Here is an 18,403-nt window from a genome sequence, read left to right as displayed (position 1 = left end):
ACTATTTTTAAATTATACATTAATTACAATATATTATATAACATTAAGAACCTGTAAATTTCCCACTGCTGGGATAAGACCTCCTTTTAAGGAGTGGAGCATATTTAACCACGCTGCTCCAATGCGGGTTGGTGGAATACAAATGTGGCAGATTTTCGTTGAAATTAGACACATGCAGGTTTCCTCATGATATTTTCCTTCACCGCCGAGCTAGAGATGCATTATAAACACAAATTAAGCACATGGAAATTAAGTGGTGCTTGTCTGGGTTTGATTTAAAACGCACGCGTTCTAATCACTGGGCCATCTCGTCTCACGGTGACGTTAATTACAATTAATTCTAATTCTGTTAATTTATTTCTTTGCGCTTGTTATTTCCTTACATACAACATACCAAAAGGAACTTCGTTTCAAACGCCAAAACACGTTTCAATTTTTTTTTCATTATGAATTTAATGTTGAGTATAACAAGTAATATTAAAAAAAAATTGTCATATATAATTACATAAAACCGAGCACCTGTGCCATTGGAATTCAATTAAAAAAATGAGAGTTCATTGGCTCTATATAAATTGAACACAATTTTTTTTCATGAGATATCAATTTTGACAGGTGGCGATCCACCTTGACATAAATCTTACACTTATACTAGTTTTTGTATTAATATATATCATATTATATAAAAAAACGTTCAACTGTCAATATGTTTGTAATTAAGGATGATGTTTTTGGAGTCGTAATAACTAGACACTACGTCGTCGTCGTAGTATAAATAAATATGATATTACGTCAATACAATGTTAAAAGTTATTTATTTGGTTTTTGCCTTCTTGAGGTTGGAATACTACAAATAGCACATATGCCCCAAGCCATTAATAGTAACACAAAAATATAACATATTTATATTTCTAGAAGGGTACTAAAGCTATGACCATATTCTATGAACGGGATTTATTGACAATGCCATCAAGGAAATGCCGTTTAGTATAATAGCTAGACTATTTATTCAAAGGCTTATTGAGTGTCTAGTAAAAACTAGTAATGTTACAATGTAATATTACATCACATAAATTAAGAAATGTATTATGGATAATAAGTTATAAAAATACTATAATAATGTTACCAAACAGGTTCTTTGTATGTTTGATTTTTTTAAATACAGATTAAGTGTTTAGAAATATTGTACTAGTTAATTGTTTTTTTTTAATAGTTTTTTGGACTAAGGCAGATAAAATCATATCACCATAGTAAACATAATCTATTTTTGTTTAATGCGAAAGTAACTCTGTCTCTATGTCTGTCTGTTGTTCATTTACGGCCAAACCACTGAATCGAATTTGATGAAATTTGACATATAACAAGCTTGAACTCCAAGGCCTAACTCTAACACAATAACTGACGACTGACTCCTAAAACGCAAGCAAAACCGCGGATGATAATTAGTAATATACACATTCTAAATATGCACGCTTTCAGGTTAGATATTTTTACCTATTGCTATATGACGCAAATTTACATTTATAACTACAGTTATCCTCACGTTAGTGATGTCTAATTTTTAAACGACGGTTAACATTGCGTAAGAAACGTAATATTTTTATAATAATTTTAACGTTAAAATTGATGCCTTAAATGGTATTTCTTATATGACGTTAGATAGAACGGCGAACAAATCAACATCTTAGCTAAATCGATTTGTACAGTCAGCAACAAAAGTGTAAAAAGTTTTATTTCTTATACTTAATTACTTTGTTAAATACGAGTTTATGTACAATTGACTCGAAAAGTACTGCATAGATTTATGACGTTAATTTGTGAACGTAATTAATATCGTATTCGTGTAGCGATAACGTCGTGTGGAAGTACGCAAGTGTTAAGTTAAGTTTTGACAAATGAGGAGAAGATTTAGTGCTTATTCGATCACGCTGCTCCAACGAGGGTTGGTGGATACACGTGTGGCAAAATTTCATTGAAATTAGACACATTCAGGTTTCCTCACGATGGTTTTTTTTTTCAACCAAGCACAAGATGAATTATAAACGTGTTGAATTGTCAATGTTATTTTTAAATAGCTTCCTCCTTACTGATTTTTACATCTGTAGTTTATAAGTACAAGTTTGTCATTTAGTAATTTTTAAAAATTCGAATTGTATGATGTAGTCAAACGTGCTGTTAAATAAAAAACATGGCGGGCAATTTTAATTATGTTTTATTTCACTAAAAACAACAAAACGAAAATTAAGAAAATAAAATTCAGTAAAGCTTGCCTGGGTTTGAACCCGATATCATCGGTTACGATGCACGCGTTCTAACCACTATACACTCGGCTTTCAGTGTTCATTACACATCAATTTTCTTCACCAGATTTACTCCCAGAATACGATACAACACAGTTATTTAGACATCACGAACAATTATTAAGACTATTAACAGAACCTGTGTTACAGTCTGTATGCATAATTTAGACTTTCACCGTAATTCCCCGCCCTTTCTACTATAAGACAATGGTGCGTAATTGTTACAAAGATAAATGCCATGTTACGGACGATGCGTAAAATCGGTTGTTTTTAATTTTATCTAGTCTTTCCAATCACGGTTGTTGTATGTACGTTTATTTATACAGTTGAGTGAATATATATATATAAAAATAGCTGTTACTAAAAATAATAGCTTTACTTATAATTTAATACTTTATTTAAGACGGCTGTTTATGAGTAATTATAAGTAATATTATTAATAATGTTATATACTAAAGCTTCCTTTTATTACCTATTACTATTACCTTATATATCTTCTACAAAATACGCTGTGTTTTCTCGTATAAGTTTCATGTATACTAGCTGAGTAGTTATTTGAGTAAGGCATTATAAATTATTAAATTAAATAATATATAATAAAAAATAAATCATGGTTTCTTTCCATCTATTATACGTATAGATATGTTATTCTCTTGAATCGATCTGTTCATTGATATAAACCCCATCAAAATCAGTTGCGTACTTTAAAAGATCTAACCGTACGATTAGATCTTTTAAAGTATTTTGCTGTACAGCAACGGGATACGACGTGATTATATACTATGTTGAGATTAGATTAAAAACGTAGCATGTATATTAAAAATAAGTTTAATAACGTAGACATTATTTGTAATACCAAAATTTTATTACATCTACAACAGAATGTTACTCAGATTGCGTTGTAAAAGTTTTGCATTTATTTAACACTCACGCCTCCATTCATCGCATTATGATATCGTAACGTCGTGACGATGCATTGTATTAATTTTGAAATGAATTATATGTTCAAGTATTGTCATAACCTTCGCAACATGTAATACAGTTCAAAAAGTACTCTTGTCAAGTTTAATTACTGAGATAGATAAAAATTCGAAGGCTTACCGGTTTATATGTTAGCTAGACTATTAGTTAGACTAGATAACAGTGCGGGATATTTATTCTGCACAATTTTGTGCGCAAACACAGTTTCATTCCCTATTCTCTCACTTTAATAATCTGATGGGCGGCAAATCCGACACGACCGGAAGAGGTTAGGGCGCAGGATTAAAAGATAGACGTGCTTATTCATTACACGTTTAAAAACCCAATAATAATGATTGTTAGTACAAGCTATTACCGGTTCGATTTTATATCTAGTTTTGTAATTGTTACAGTTTTCAATACGATTAAAAAATAGCCAGGAGGCAATTGTTTCGTTCCTATGGTAGTATCCACGAATCCATAAATTGTAAAACCTTTGGAAAACAAAAGTAACTTAAATCAAACTATCCTTTTATCAAATATAATTTTACAAGCACTTTTGAAACGATATTCTAAGGGAAAGCTACTACCGTTTTATAATGTAGATTCAACCGAGAGGAACCGACAACAAACTCTTTTCCAACATTTGAAATACAAAGTTCTGTCAAATAAATATAATAAAATTTATATAATAAATCTTGCCTGAAACAACAAGTATTAGTTCCAAGCCGTAAAATTGCATATTAATCCACTCATTAGCAGCCTGTAAATTTACCACTGCTGGGCTAAGGCGTCCCTTTGAGGAGAAGGTTTGGAGCATATTACACCACACTGCTCCAATGCCGCTTGGAATACACATGTGGCAGATTTTAGTTTTTAAGAATTAATCATCAGCAATAATAATTTCATCAAACGCCAATATTATTGAAGCAGTTCGAAGGGCGAGTGTACCAGTGTAACAAGCACAGATAAGTCTTAAGAATAAGGTCAGTGAACACCGGCAAATATTAACCTATTAATATAGCATTACGTCATTCAAGTATCAAGTCAAACGTCGCTATGATTAAAATGAAATTTGCGTACAATGGCCAGTTGCTTTCGACATAAATAATTCATTAATACTCAATTACAACATAATGCTTCGACAATTTGTAAACGTTTATATGAGAGATCTTTTTTTCTTCTTAGCTAAATCGTTCGTAGAGGAAAATTACTAAAGTCGAAGACCGTCTATTGTATTTTAAATTTTTTGTGTTATGTGATACGTAGGCTGGGCAAATCTGCCTGATAATGGTCACCATCGACGCTATATTGAATTTACTGCTGGTGAGAATACTAGTAGAACAATGAATTCCACTACTTTTATCATTGCATTCATCAGTTTGTTGGAATACCAAACTCCCTGAACAGTAGAAGGGTTCATTGCAGACTAGAGGAAAACGTCATGTTTTATAATATCACAATTTGGCGTACTGGGTGGTGCCTTACTAATAAATAAATCGCTGGCAGACGGACGTCAATTTAAAAATGGAATATCTACACGGAATGAGCGGATGATTTACAACACCTTGTATCACGATATCAGTGATGATTGCGAAATGACATACCACCGTGATTTGCTCTGATCAATGTCAATTTGGTTGTGGTAATGTTTTGATGTTCGTATAATCGTATAATTTTCAATGATATTTTTTTTGTTTAAAACTAGTGTCGGTTTGATGTATTTACGCATTTGTTTCGAGTGGTTGTTTTAAAGCGTTGATAACAGTACATGTAATATTTTTAGTGTATTTTTGCGTTATTGAGCTCATAATCAACGATATGAAGTATCAGTCTATTGATGTACCATTATTGGGCTTCTCTTGTTTTGAAGATTTGGAGCTTATTCCACCACGTTGATTTCATCTGGATTGGGGGATACATGCGTGACAGAATTTCATTGAAATTAAATACGATACGAAAACAAGATGCGCGATAAACACCGGAAAATGTTGTGTTGTTTGACTGGATTTGAATCCGCAATTAAAGGTTGGTACTTCTGAGAAACATTAACTATGCTTTTATTTAAAGTTGAAGAGGTGGTTTGTCCGAACTCGCTTCAATGGTCACCAACGCCCACATTGGGATATTGGACATTGGCGTCGTAAGAATTTCACCAATCACCAATACGTCACCAACCTTATGATCGGAATGACATCCTTCAAACTGGAACACAAAAATACTAAGTATTTCTGTTTGGCGGTAGAATATATGATGATCTGGACCGATCCTACCCAAACGGGATTACATAAAACTGGTATTGTATGTATTGTATTGCTATTCCTATTACTTGATAAATATGCCTTTATTTATAATAAAACAGTATTATTTTTGACTATTTACATCCATTTAAATTTTTCTTCATAATGCATAAATATCATAGATTATGTAAACTCTCGACCAATCATATCGCGTCAATTTGCTGTCAAATGTTGTTTTGATATGCTTTGATATGCTTTTGTCCTCTTGTGATTGGAATAAAATATAGTATTTATTCTTTTTACATAATACTGAGTATTGAAAACAAAATTATGTGTATGACTACGTGTTTCGACGGACATTGGTTTGTGTTACTATGAATATAATGTTCATATCAATTATAGCAATTTTGTTGTCGTTCATAGCGAATTGTGAATTTAAATTAAAGGTTTGCTACTCACGAACATTACGACATTGGAGTTATATATGTATACAAAATTTATATTAAATTATCGGTTGTGTTTGAAACTTCCATGGCTTCATAAGTAAATAAATAAAAAAAAAAAACATTTATAATTTTTTTATATATTACTTTGGCAGCTTCGTTTAATAAAAAAAAAAAAAACAAATATGCACAGATGTAATTCCAGACCCTGGACTAATAGCTTCCCTTAAATGACTACAACAGTCTTTGGTAAGTTACAAAAAAATAAAAATATTAAATGCAATGCATGTGTGCGCATGTAGGTATATATGTGTGTGCATGAGTGAGTTTGCTTTTATTTATTTATTTAAATAAAAACAGATGATGTTTGTCTATAACTCAAAGTATTAAGCCAAGTTTTGAAACGTTTTAAAGCGATTCAATACTAACATATTTATTTAAATTTCGAATTCATCCGTTTATAAAACATTAGGTATTTGAAAATCCTTCGGTGTAGGACAAGGCTATGATGTTCGGAATTATCATATTCGTGCGTTCAATTAACTTCCTTCCACAAACAACATTGAATAATAATTATAATGTTATCTACGTAAAAAAGTGTTTTTAATTTACATACCTATGTATTTACAGCAGCCCGAAATTCTGAAACAGAAAAAATTAAATAAATTAATTATTATATATATATATATATATATATTTATACTCCCACTGTACTTATATATATATATAAGTAGAGTGGGAGTATTACACATCAATTAATTAATTTCGATTTTCTTTTTTTTAATCAAATACTTCAATACTTTTTTTTTATTTAATTGAATTATAAGTTTGGTTCGCAATGTTTCAAGACCTGGAAAGATTCTATTGAGAAGAACTCGTACAGGTTGAAAGTTTTCAAAAATCGCTGCATAAACAGTATCTTTACTTATATAAAAAAATATAACGCAGTACGCACTCGTTATTTATTTGATTGAATTCTTATATACTATATAACGACTAACTTGCTGAGTTAGTATTTGGAATTCCGCAAATAACTATGTTTATGTTTTGTATAAATAAATTCATTCAATTTAATATTATAATAAAATAAATATACTCATATGTTTAATTGAGAACCAGAGATGTGTACTTATAGATATTTTTTTTAATTTATTTATTCAGTAAAATGGCTTTTTTTATATATATATATATATTCAACGAGTTTGTACCATTTTGATTTATAATCATGGAATCTTGAATGATAAAAATGACAATTTTTTTCTGTAATATTTATTTAATTTTAAATTAAGGATATAATATAATGTACACTTTTCTGTTTTTACTAATACAGAATGTAGTCATCATAATCATTTACAAAATATATCTATACTATTATAAATGTGAAAGTAACTCTGTCTGCCTATCTGTCTGTTCCGCAGAGTCAAACCTTTGAACGTGTAGCGTGTACACCTAACGACCAACCCTTAAACGCGAACGAAGCCGTTTAACTAGTTTACTAATAAGAAATAAAATATATATATGTATATCAATGAATTGAGATACATAAGATATACAAGAAGAAGACTTCCCGATTATATGATGATATTTAAAAAAAAAATCGTGTTTATCATATTGGAACGAGCTTTTAATCCACACGGACATCGTGATCTCTACACAAACGAAAACCATTCAAAAACGTCGCAGTTAAATTTATATGAAATAAAATTAAGATAATCCTAGATACTGTTATTTGTAAAAGTAAAACTATTTCACAGTTGGGTGTAGAGTTTGCACATTCTAAAATACACGACGTATCGTATAACAGGCGTACACGCGTTATGTATGTATGTATGTATATAGTTGGAAAGTGAGCGTGGCCGACATAACCACGTGGCTGCATTGACCGAGTTCGTAGCGTAATTGTTACTTGTTTTATATAAACTAGCTAATGCTTGGTATTCGTTGCTGTCTCCATTTTGTAAACAATTATAAATGCACGCCATCTATCGTACAAAATTTGTTACTAAATTAAATTTCACTTTGTTGTAGGACTTTGTGCTAGACCGTCTGGGTAGGTACCACCCACTCATTAGATATTCTACCGCCAGCAATACTTAGTATTGCGTTCTGGTATGAAGGGTGAGTGAGCCAGTGTAACTACAGGCACAAGGGACATAACATATTATAACATCTTAGTAGCCAAGGTAGAGGCGCATTGGTGTGATATAAAAAATGGTTATTATTTTTTACAGCGCTAATGTCTATGAGCGGTGGTGACCACTTACCATCAGGTGGCTCTGTAAGAAAATATAATTAAGGCATACACGTTCAACCACTGAACTATATCGGTTCAAAGATAAAAGTTTACGCTACGTTCGATAGTATTGCGTTATATATTTTGAGTCATGTCTTTTCAATCTAAAGGTGAGACTTAAGAAACTTTTTAGATTCTAAGGAGACATCACCTGTCATAATTCGTAACACAATAAAAGGTCGAATACAATACTCCTTGTATTATCATTTCGTAATCGCGTAAAATCGTTACAACTAGTTTATAAAAAAAAATACAAAAAATATAAAAAAAGAATTTATATTTATAATTTTTTGAATTAAGAATTCATTTATTCACCGGTAATTTAATTCTCTGATTATAGAAATAATGGAAGAAGATAAAAAAACAATTGACCATCATTTTACGAAATTTAATGTAATGTTACCAATTTTTAATGTCGGTCCTAACCAATGATATCCGACGAGAAACTCCTTAGTTACTCAATAAACTTAAGTATGCTAATTAGATACATCAAAACTATTATCTATCCTGTAAAGAGTAAGAATGAAAGATTAATAATGCTAAATTTTACTATAACACATCTGAATTTTTATTTTTTTCTCAGAAGTATGATGCAGATTACATCACATTATTTAAAAAAACCACAAAACACGAAATCCGATGGTTTGGAAATAGAAATTAATCACTCAAATAAAACTATGAACATACTCAACATCGATCAATTAACTTTTGACTGAAGCTAACATCGTTTGCGTCATTTCAAATATATTTTGGTATATATCCACTGGTTAGAACACTTTCAGATCCGCATAAGTACTACTGAGGTAAGCGCTTAGTTTGTATACATCCAGCGATAAAGAAAAGTATCGTGAGAAAATATTCATGAGTGTCAAATTCTTCTCCATGTGTATATACACACACACAAACAAGTACCGGTGATTATTAGTTTAAGTTCTTACTAATATAAGAGGCAACATTTCCTCATCAGTGGGATAAATATGACCAATAGGAAACTTTGATATAACAAGTAAATCCAAACGTTTTTTTGAATGTTTGGATACTTGTTAAACAAATATGTTCGTACTTATATATAAATCCGCCCAGGGTTTTATTAAGTATACCCCAGAGATAACTCATCACGATTATCTGTGTATCAACCAACTAGCATCAAAGCAGCGTAAGTAGATAACCTCCAAACATTCCAAGGATAACAGACCATTACTTTTCCATTGAATAAATAAATGTATCCTTACAAAGTCAGAGCAGAACGCTTAACATAAAAACGTCTGACACACTTATAGATGCTGTTAAGTTCACGGGATTCTAGCATAAATATCTCAGTCATTAAGAATGTTAATGGCTTAAATTATATAATTGGATTTACTGTATTCGCGTATTTCGCTATCTAATATGACATGTTCCGTAATGTTTGACATTGAAATTAACGTTGACCCAGAATGGGTTAATTGTATAATAATTTAATAGGAAATGTTATGTGCAATAAAAGCATTATGAAACGTATAATTTGTTACTACAGTCAACAAAATAAACTATAACTTATATTTTATAAGTAAAACAGACTTCAATTTTTTTAGTGGAGCGGTGTCGAGAATTCTCGAGGCGTACGGTAATTGCAATTATTGTGAGAATCAAGTGAGTCCTCTTAGCGAGGATGTGAGGGCTCTTGAAAATGCTAAAGGCGGCTCGAAATTGAATCTGCTAGGACTAATGAAGATACCTTTACTGACGCGTTTCAAACTTTTTTAGCGAAAATTTTGAAAAGTCGAGATAAGATCAGAATTATTTTATTTATTTATTTGATGAGATATAAATGTCTTATTATAATTTGAAGGCTTTCCTAACACAAGAACTAGTCCTTACTAGTAATTCACTAGGTTTTGGTTCCTAACCTAACCTGATAAAGGTTAAGTATGTAGCACAATAGTTTTTTTTTTTTTTTGGCTTTTATTTTAAAATCTTTCAAAGAACAAATTAAATCAAATTTCATTCGTTTCTATGATTAAAAATAATAAAGAATCGTAATTATAGTCTGAGAATAATCCGCATAATTATTTAACAACCTAAATACATTTAAAATTCAAGGATGAACCTAAAATCTAAAATCAATTATTCCAATTACCGAAACTACGTTCCGATTTTTGATTAACGATTTAACTGCACGGATCATTTTTTTTATGAAACTCTTAGATTTAATTTGATGATTGGTTCGAAGAGATTGAGACTAATACAATCAATAAATCATTAAGGTATCTTCAGATTATTAAATATAATACGCAGCGATTAAATTTGTAATTTAAAACAATTTTGAATTTTATTCTGTTGTTTAATATTTAATATTTTCGAAATTATTCAAATTATTAATTATAAAAAATTCAATGATATTCTATTACAAATAAGTCAAAGACACGTTACTGCCGACGTCATCATCAGATATTCGACTGCAGAACAGCAATACTTAGTATTCTTGTGTTCCGGTTTGAAGGTTTGTTTATGAGTAAGTATAAATACTGACATAAGGGACATAAAATAATATTTAATACTTTTTACAGCGCCAATGATTTTAGGCGGTTATCAGGTTGTCCATTTGCCTATCCACCTACATATATGATGAAATAAAAACTGTATACTCAATCAATAACAATGATGAATATCTCGCGTTTGATATTCACAGTCTGAAGCACCTCTAATCAATTGTTTTAAGATCATTGTTGAGACAGTGTGTAATGTTAGTAGGTTAATAAACCATTTGACAGCTGGGTCAGTTCGCGAACGACAATGCGTGTTGTTTCGGACCTTGAATCAAAGTTGTCACTAGTTCTCACTCGATATTATCAAGTCGACTTATCGATTTTTATTTAACATATCTGACACTAGGTGGCTTTCGAGTTTAGCAACATAAACGGATATCTTTGGATTTGTTTAGAGCATTTTCCACGCTTCTCCAACACAGGGAGATCCGTTACATGCAGGTTTCCTCACGATGTTCATAAATATTAATAAAACAAATGAAAGTCCAGTGATGGTTGTCCGTAATCAAATTAATGATCTTCAGTTATAATTCACAAGATCATTTGCGCTCTTATTAATTAGTAAGATCCTATGAAATAACCAAAATTCAAGTATATAGATTCCAGTTTAAACTGGATAAGAGTAATGGCAAATCCAGTTTTAACTGGAATAAAACAAAACACTGGTGAGAAATGTAAGGTATTTCAAGGTTTGGTGGGAATCAGAAATGATGATATCATGCCAATGTTCTCAACTATTAGAATACACTTCCTTAAATCGTTGTAACAATTAGTCATGCGTTTTGGTTAACCGACTCGTTAAGGTTATTATCGTCACGGATCATTATGATACTCATGTTGGGTTAATCAAAGCGTTCTAGGTAAAGAAGGTTGTAAAGGACCAAAATGGCTAAAACGCTACTCCTGAAATAGTTAAGAGCATTTCCGTATTGAAGAGGCAAGTATATATACAATCAGAATTTGTGGTGCTGGGCTTTAAAATAATAACATTCCAATAATACACACAGTCTGTGTAAGGAATGGGTACCAAAACATTCAAAGGAGTTAAGACTTAGGTCTGCGATTTCCACATTACTACAAACATTACATTTTACATACATTAGCAGCCTGTAAATTTCCCACTGCTAGAGGGAAGGCCTTCTTTCACTTTGAGGAGAAGGTTTGGAGCATGTTCCACGCTGCTACAATGCGGGTTGGTGGAATTACTACACACGGTGGATCAAAAAATAGCTTTATAATTTTTAATTTTTTTTTTTTTTATTATATAAAACGATAAAAGTAGCAATTGGCTGGAATCCGTGCCTTTAATTGATTTCCTATTTCGCATAGTTGCTAACTAAATTCTTCGTTATGTAATTTTCTTATAATTTAAATAATAAAATATGTGAAATTTATTTTAATGGGTCAATGGGTAAATAAAATAGTTATTGTTTTTATATAAATATATATTAGATTAGGATAGAAAGGGAGTAGTTGACTGGCCTCTCTTAAAGCAGCCCTGACCATCACTGTCAAGGATGATAAACAGCACATAATAACATTTCTATTTTAGAAGAAAATACATTTTCCATTATAATGGTAACAATATGAGTATAATATTGTTATAAGATGTACCTATTTTGGTAACATGTAACTTAGTGGTAGGGCTTTGTACAAGTCCCTGGGTAAGTACCACCCACTCATTGGATTTTCTATACCCCCAAACTGAATATTGTTGTGTTCTGGTTAAAAGGGCGAGTGAACCAGTGTAACTACAGGCACAATGGGCATAATCTTGGTTCTGAAGGTTGGTGGCGCATAGGCGATGTGAGGAATGGTTAACATTTCTAACAGCGCCATTGTCTATTGACGGTGGTGACTTACCATCGACATTGCTCGTCTACCAAACTATACAAAGAAAAAAATGTTTCAATGGACGTGATTTCCCGACAAAATAGAAAAATTTACGACAGTCATTCAGTATACACATGTATATGTATTCGTTGATTGCAAACCGACTTCCTAATAAGCATAGTTATACGTTAATTCCGACGGTTTTATTCCGACTCAAGAGCATCATTCGATCGGTCACGACTCTATAATCACTTGAGAGGAAATACTAAAGTTATAACCGGGAAAAACGTAATTTTTTTTGTTGTTTTTTTTTCTGTTGGTGAATCTATCAACATTTACGGTAGTAATTTTTTGTCGCGTTTTTTTTTTAAGTAAATTATGTATAGTAATAAATAAAACAATTTAATATTTCAAGTGTTACAACCTTGAAGGCTAATTGCATAGTATTTAAGAAAACGTCTTTGTGTAATTGTTGTTCGATTAGTTATATTTAATTGTATCGATCATAATACAAATAAAAATTTTTAACAGACGGTCGATATTTTTCAGACGGTTTTTTTTTTTTAATTTATCTAATGAGACTCTATAAACAGATCACGTTGCTAAAATTCCTTCATGTGAAAATGCGGCTTAATATTACCTGTTATGACTAAGCATTCTTTAAATGTGAATTATAATTCGAAAAATGTATTCAATTATTTTAATAACGTTTTTGATTTAGAAGTAACCCATAACATAGAAAACTAATGAACTTTTTCTACATCGACTCGGCCGAGAATCGAACCCGAGACATCGTAGTGGCGTACCCATGAAAACCGGTGTACACACTACTCGACCACGGAGGTCGTCAAATTGGATAATTTAGACTACATACATAGATTTTTATTCTTTAATTAGTAATAATTTTTTTATTAAGCTTATTTAAAACATCTGAACCTATAAATGAGACAATATTTTTTGTATTACCTGATTGAAAAACCTTCTTAATTAATATACATAAAACTTACACCAAAAGATGTAACGCTTTTTGTTCTTTAAAAAGATTTTAGTATTCATATTATTATTTAACCAGCTCCGCTTTGCAAATTCAAGCACATTAAAGTAAGACTATTGACGTGACTAGCTTGAATTTAATATTAATACAATAAATAAAGTGAAAAGCGATTAAAACAAATAATCAAAAGATTTTCACAAAGATTACAATTGAAAAACCATCCGAACTATTAACACCCATTGTTTTCCGACAAATTGTATCGCAAAAAGGTTTTATATGCGTGTGATTATTTTTTTTTATAATCTGTGATCCCGTTATATTAAAGTAAGATTAATTGCTTATTGAATTCTTGTTCTTGCTAAGTACTTACGTGCATTAAGTCTATTAGTAAGTATATTATTATGACAATGGTTTTATGTGAATACTATTAATCAATTGGAATTATAATTTTGATGGATATACATTAGAAGAATAGATGCCGTTTCGAGAAGTATCAGACATACTTTAGTTTAACGGTAATGTTTGACGATTAAAAAATACTTGTAAGTAATCTATTTGATGTTACCTTTTTATCTGGCTGGTGTAGTCTGGGTGTCAGTATGATTCACTAATCATTTTTGTTTTATAACGCAGGGGTAAAATGTTTAACTAACGTTGGTTGATCTCCTCTACTTACAGATATTGGTATTTTAAGAAGTATAAGACGTACATTGCCATTAAGTTGCCAACAACAGACATATTGGCACAATAACAATTGCGATAGTAATTAGCAGATTTTACTAAGCCACTAAAGATGACATCCAAAAATGTTTGGAACTAAGTTCTTTTACGCATCACAGTATAGAAATCGTGACGGAAGAAAAAAGCGTTTACGCTCCTGGCTCCATTTCTTTTTTATTATGGTATTATTTTGTATTTAATTATTTTGGATCCTAAATAAAATTTTCTACTGCATCATCAATGTACAAACTTTGCCTAATAAACTTTATCATAAACTTTTTCCAAGCGTCACTATTTTGCGGTTTTAGCAAGATCATCATTTAATTTAGAAAATATTTCTAGAACTGAAATAGATTTGTAGCCATTACAATATTATCACCGGTTAAAATTGCATAACGATTATGCGTTTCTTGACTTCTAATCTGTACTGTTTATGGCGTTTTTTACCACGTCAATGTATTGTTTATGGGGTGGAATAATTTTGTTTCCTACGCTCTTTTTGTGAATATTTATACTATCAAAAATATTCACGGACTTTTTTGAATAATTGGTGATGTTAAAGATCGCCAGTGCTCACTCGTCTAACTATTTTTTTGTACATATATGACACTGATTTTGAATGATATCTGCTTCATCATCGTTACGTCGTGCATTTGAAGTAATTTCCGGGGTTAATATGAAACCGACTATCAGACTTTTACGGCCCGGCCTCTCTTGGGAGTTATTTTACAGATGGGTTTGACATTACGAAGTCCACATGCAATAAATCAAGAATGTGAGTTTTTATGTGTTGGAAAGGGCTATGGTCGGAGTCTGTCTGAGGGATCGCATCAGAAATGAGGTGATCCGTCAAAGAACCAAAGTCATTACATAGCCCACCAGATTAGTAAGCTGATGTGGCAGTGGGCATATTTGTCGTAGAACCGATAACCGTTGGAGAAAACGTCTTCTAGAGTGGAGACCGCGTCTCGATAAACGTAGTGTAGGACGTTCTCAGGCACGGTGGAGTGACGATTAGCGCAAGTCGGCTGGCAGGAGCTGGATGCGAGTTGCCGAAGAAAGATCACAGTGGCGTGCATTTAGAGAGTCTATGTCCAGCAGTGGACGAATGTGGGCAGATGATGTGAGTTTTTAGTATTACTTAGTACAAAATAAACATTGTCTAAATAAAAATTAAACATTTCCAGTGAATAAGATCCTAGTTAAAAACTAATTCATTTTTTATAGTTTAAATAGTATTGCATCTATTATATACTTTTAAATAGGTTTTTGTCGATTCCTCTTCGTTAAAATGACATTCGGAACAAGTGACAGCCCGACGATTCAAACGTGTTCGTTAACTTAGAATTTACATTAAAAAAAATTAAATTGAATTTGTCTGACGTTTATTTTAAATTTGAAAGAGCAACATTATATTTTTTGTCTCTGTCACACTCGTGAATAATATATTTAGTAAGAAAAGATAGACCATTAGTATATTGTTATACGTAGTTAATTACTAATTCCAATTTGTCCTTGATAGATAAGATATATTGGTTCGAAATAGCAGTTTGCTAATTCTCAACTATTCTATAGTTTATATTTAATTAATATTCGTTGAAATTATATTCCAAAAGTAAGCTATAGTGTTGACTACGCTCTGAGCCTAAGTATGATTAGACGTCATTCAAAGTCCGAATTGACACAAATTTTAAAGCGGAGCGCAATACTCGTCCGGTAATGCTCGGTAATAATAAAAATTGAAAATAAACTTCAATACAGTTTTGTGAATAAAGGATCAGCCTTACTTTTAAACGCCCCCCCCCCTTAAATTATCTTACCCTGCAAATATTTAAACGAAAATATACATAAGTAAGTTTTTAGATTTTATGGCCCATGTTTAACCTTGAATAGGAGTCGAACTAAGAAATAACAGCATTGCAGTTTATTCAGCAAACATTTGTAATAGCGTCGTACTGGTCAGAAATAGCACCGGTTTCCTGTCTGGTGATACAACCCACTCAAACGGTGTTTTATCGTCAAATAGCAATCCTTTCTATTAATGTATTTAAGTTTTATATAGCCGATTCCAATGGCAGGAGCAGTCAAGATAAATACATAACTCTGACCTCGTAAGTAATTTATGGTATTCGTTATATAGATTCAAGAATTCGAATGACGAAGTTATCGGAACGTTGGAAGTAAAGTACAAGAATATTAGTAATTCCTTATAATAGACCTTTGCTACAATATTTGTTTAAAAAGAGCCAGGGGTTAGAACGCGTGCATCTTAACCGATGATTTCGGGTTCAAACCCAGGCAGACACCACTGAATTTCCATGTGCTTAATTTGTGTTTATAATTCATCTCGTGCTCGGCGGTGAAAGAAAACATCGTGAGGAAACCTGCATGTGTCTAATTTCAACGAAATTCTGCCACATGTGTATTCCGCCAACCCGCACTGGAGCAGCTAGGTGGAATATGCTCCAAACTTTCTCCTCAAAGGGAGAGGAGGCCTTTAGCCCAGCAGTGGGAAAATTTACAGGTTGCTAATGCTAAAAAAAAAAATGCTAATTGTTTAAAAAAAAAAAATGGATAAATTTAAAGTCGAATGGTGTTGTATTGTAAGTAATAATCAAGAATTATTTGTATATATATATCTTATGTTTTTTTTTATTTTATACCATGTAAATATAATATAGTATTCGAGATCTATTTGTCGGTATCGTGGCGACAGTTTAAGAAATGACTGACAGTGAATACTATTAATCAGTTGGCTTGTTACCATTATACCGTAAATACAAAAAAAAAACCTATGAAACATTTGACTAGCGATGCAACTTTCACACTCCTCTGTCACACTAAACAACTTCTTATGTTTAACACTGGTATAGAAAGTGTTTCAAAGAGAAACGCTCCTCAAATGGAGTGCCATTTTGTATTTCGCCTTTGTTTTAAAGCGACATCGTCATTTAGTTTAGAGGTCGTCCTTTTGTTTTGTTTTTGCTTAAAATTTCTAAAATTTTCTTTGCCTTTTTAATGGTACTTAAATCGTTGTGTCGCGTAAAACAAAAAGCCCTGTGACTCTTTTGTTTTGTTTAAAAAATTAAGATTCGTAGATTTATATATATATATATACAGAAAATTCATATACATAGTATAAGAAAAATGTTAATCGTTTAAAGAGATTTATTCCAGTACAACCAAGGAAGGTAAAACTTGTAATCATACGAAATCTAGTTAATTTACAGTGAAAATTTTATAATTATATTCTAGATATTTAATATAGTCGCAGTTATATATTTTTATTTATATGTTGGGTTTTTTTATATAATATATTTAGCCATATAATGAATCAAATGGGTCTGTGACCACTGAAGATAAGGAATACTCCTAGACATTGGTGCTGTAAGAAATATTAACCATAATGTACATAGCCTATGCGCTTGCAAACTGGGATGTTATGGCCCTTGTAGGCACAAGGGCCTTAACATCCCAGTTTGTAGTCACACTGGCTCACTCACCTTTCAAACCGTAACTTAAAAATACTGAGTACTGCTGTTTGGCGGTAGAATATCTGAAGAGTGGTTGGTACCCCAGACGGGCTTGCACAAAGCCCTACCACCAAGTGAATGATTTAATTACTAATACTTTAGGTCTGATAAAATTAATTTTGACTTTATACCAACTATACTAATAGTATACGAAGGTATTAATACGAATGTTGCAAACGACAAACAAACAAAAAAAAGTTTAAGAAAAAGTTATCTTCATATTTGAGTGTTAATAACATAAAAGCGCTGAGTCAATTTTGAACTTATCTTAGAATTGTTGAAGTAAATATTGACGTGTCATGTCTAAGAAACCTTTTAATGTCTTAATTTCGTGTAACTTTCTTTGCTTTTAAGTTAGATAATATTTAATTTAAGAAACAATGAAGTCTTGTTTGGTTTCCCTTAATAATCTTTCAAGAACTATGTTTTTAGTCTAATAGTATGTAAAGTAGTTTATAAAGTATGATTTTATGTATATATATATATGCTTTGAGTAATTGTCGCTTTATTATATACCAATGGTCCACCTAATGGTCGCCACTGCCAATTCTTACATAACCAA

The 18,403-nt window shown here is 31.5% G+C and overlaps 1 protein-coding gene across 1 annotated transcript in view; it reads right to left on the bottom strand.

Annotated features, from left to right (window-relative positions):
- The window catches only part of LOC125072751, a 132,575-nt gene that overhangs the window by 91,413 nt on the left and 22,759 nt on the right, over positions 1-18,403 (bottom strand). Inside the window, exon 2 of the mRNA XM_047683435.1 lies at positions 6,557-6,582. The gene's annotated coding sequence lies outside the window, so the exon portion shown is untranslated. The remainder of the gene's footprint in view (positions 1-6,556; positions 6,583-18,403) is intronic.

This window comes from Vanessa atalanta, chromosome 22 (assembly GCF_905147765.1).
Source record: "Vanessa atalanta chromosome 22, ilVanAtal1.2, whole genome shotgun sequence".
Lineage (NCBI taxonomy): Eukaryota > Metazoa > Arthropoda > Insecta > Lepidoptera > Nymphalidae > Vanessa > Vanessa atalanta.
Note: the sequence above shows the minus strand (reverse complement) of the source record. Positions and strands in the feature narration are given on the sequence as shown.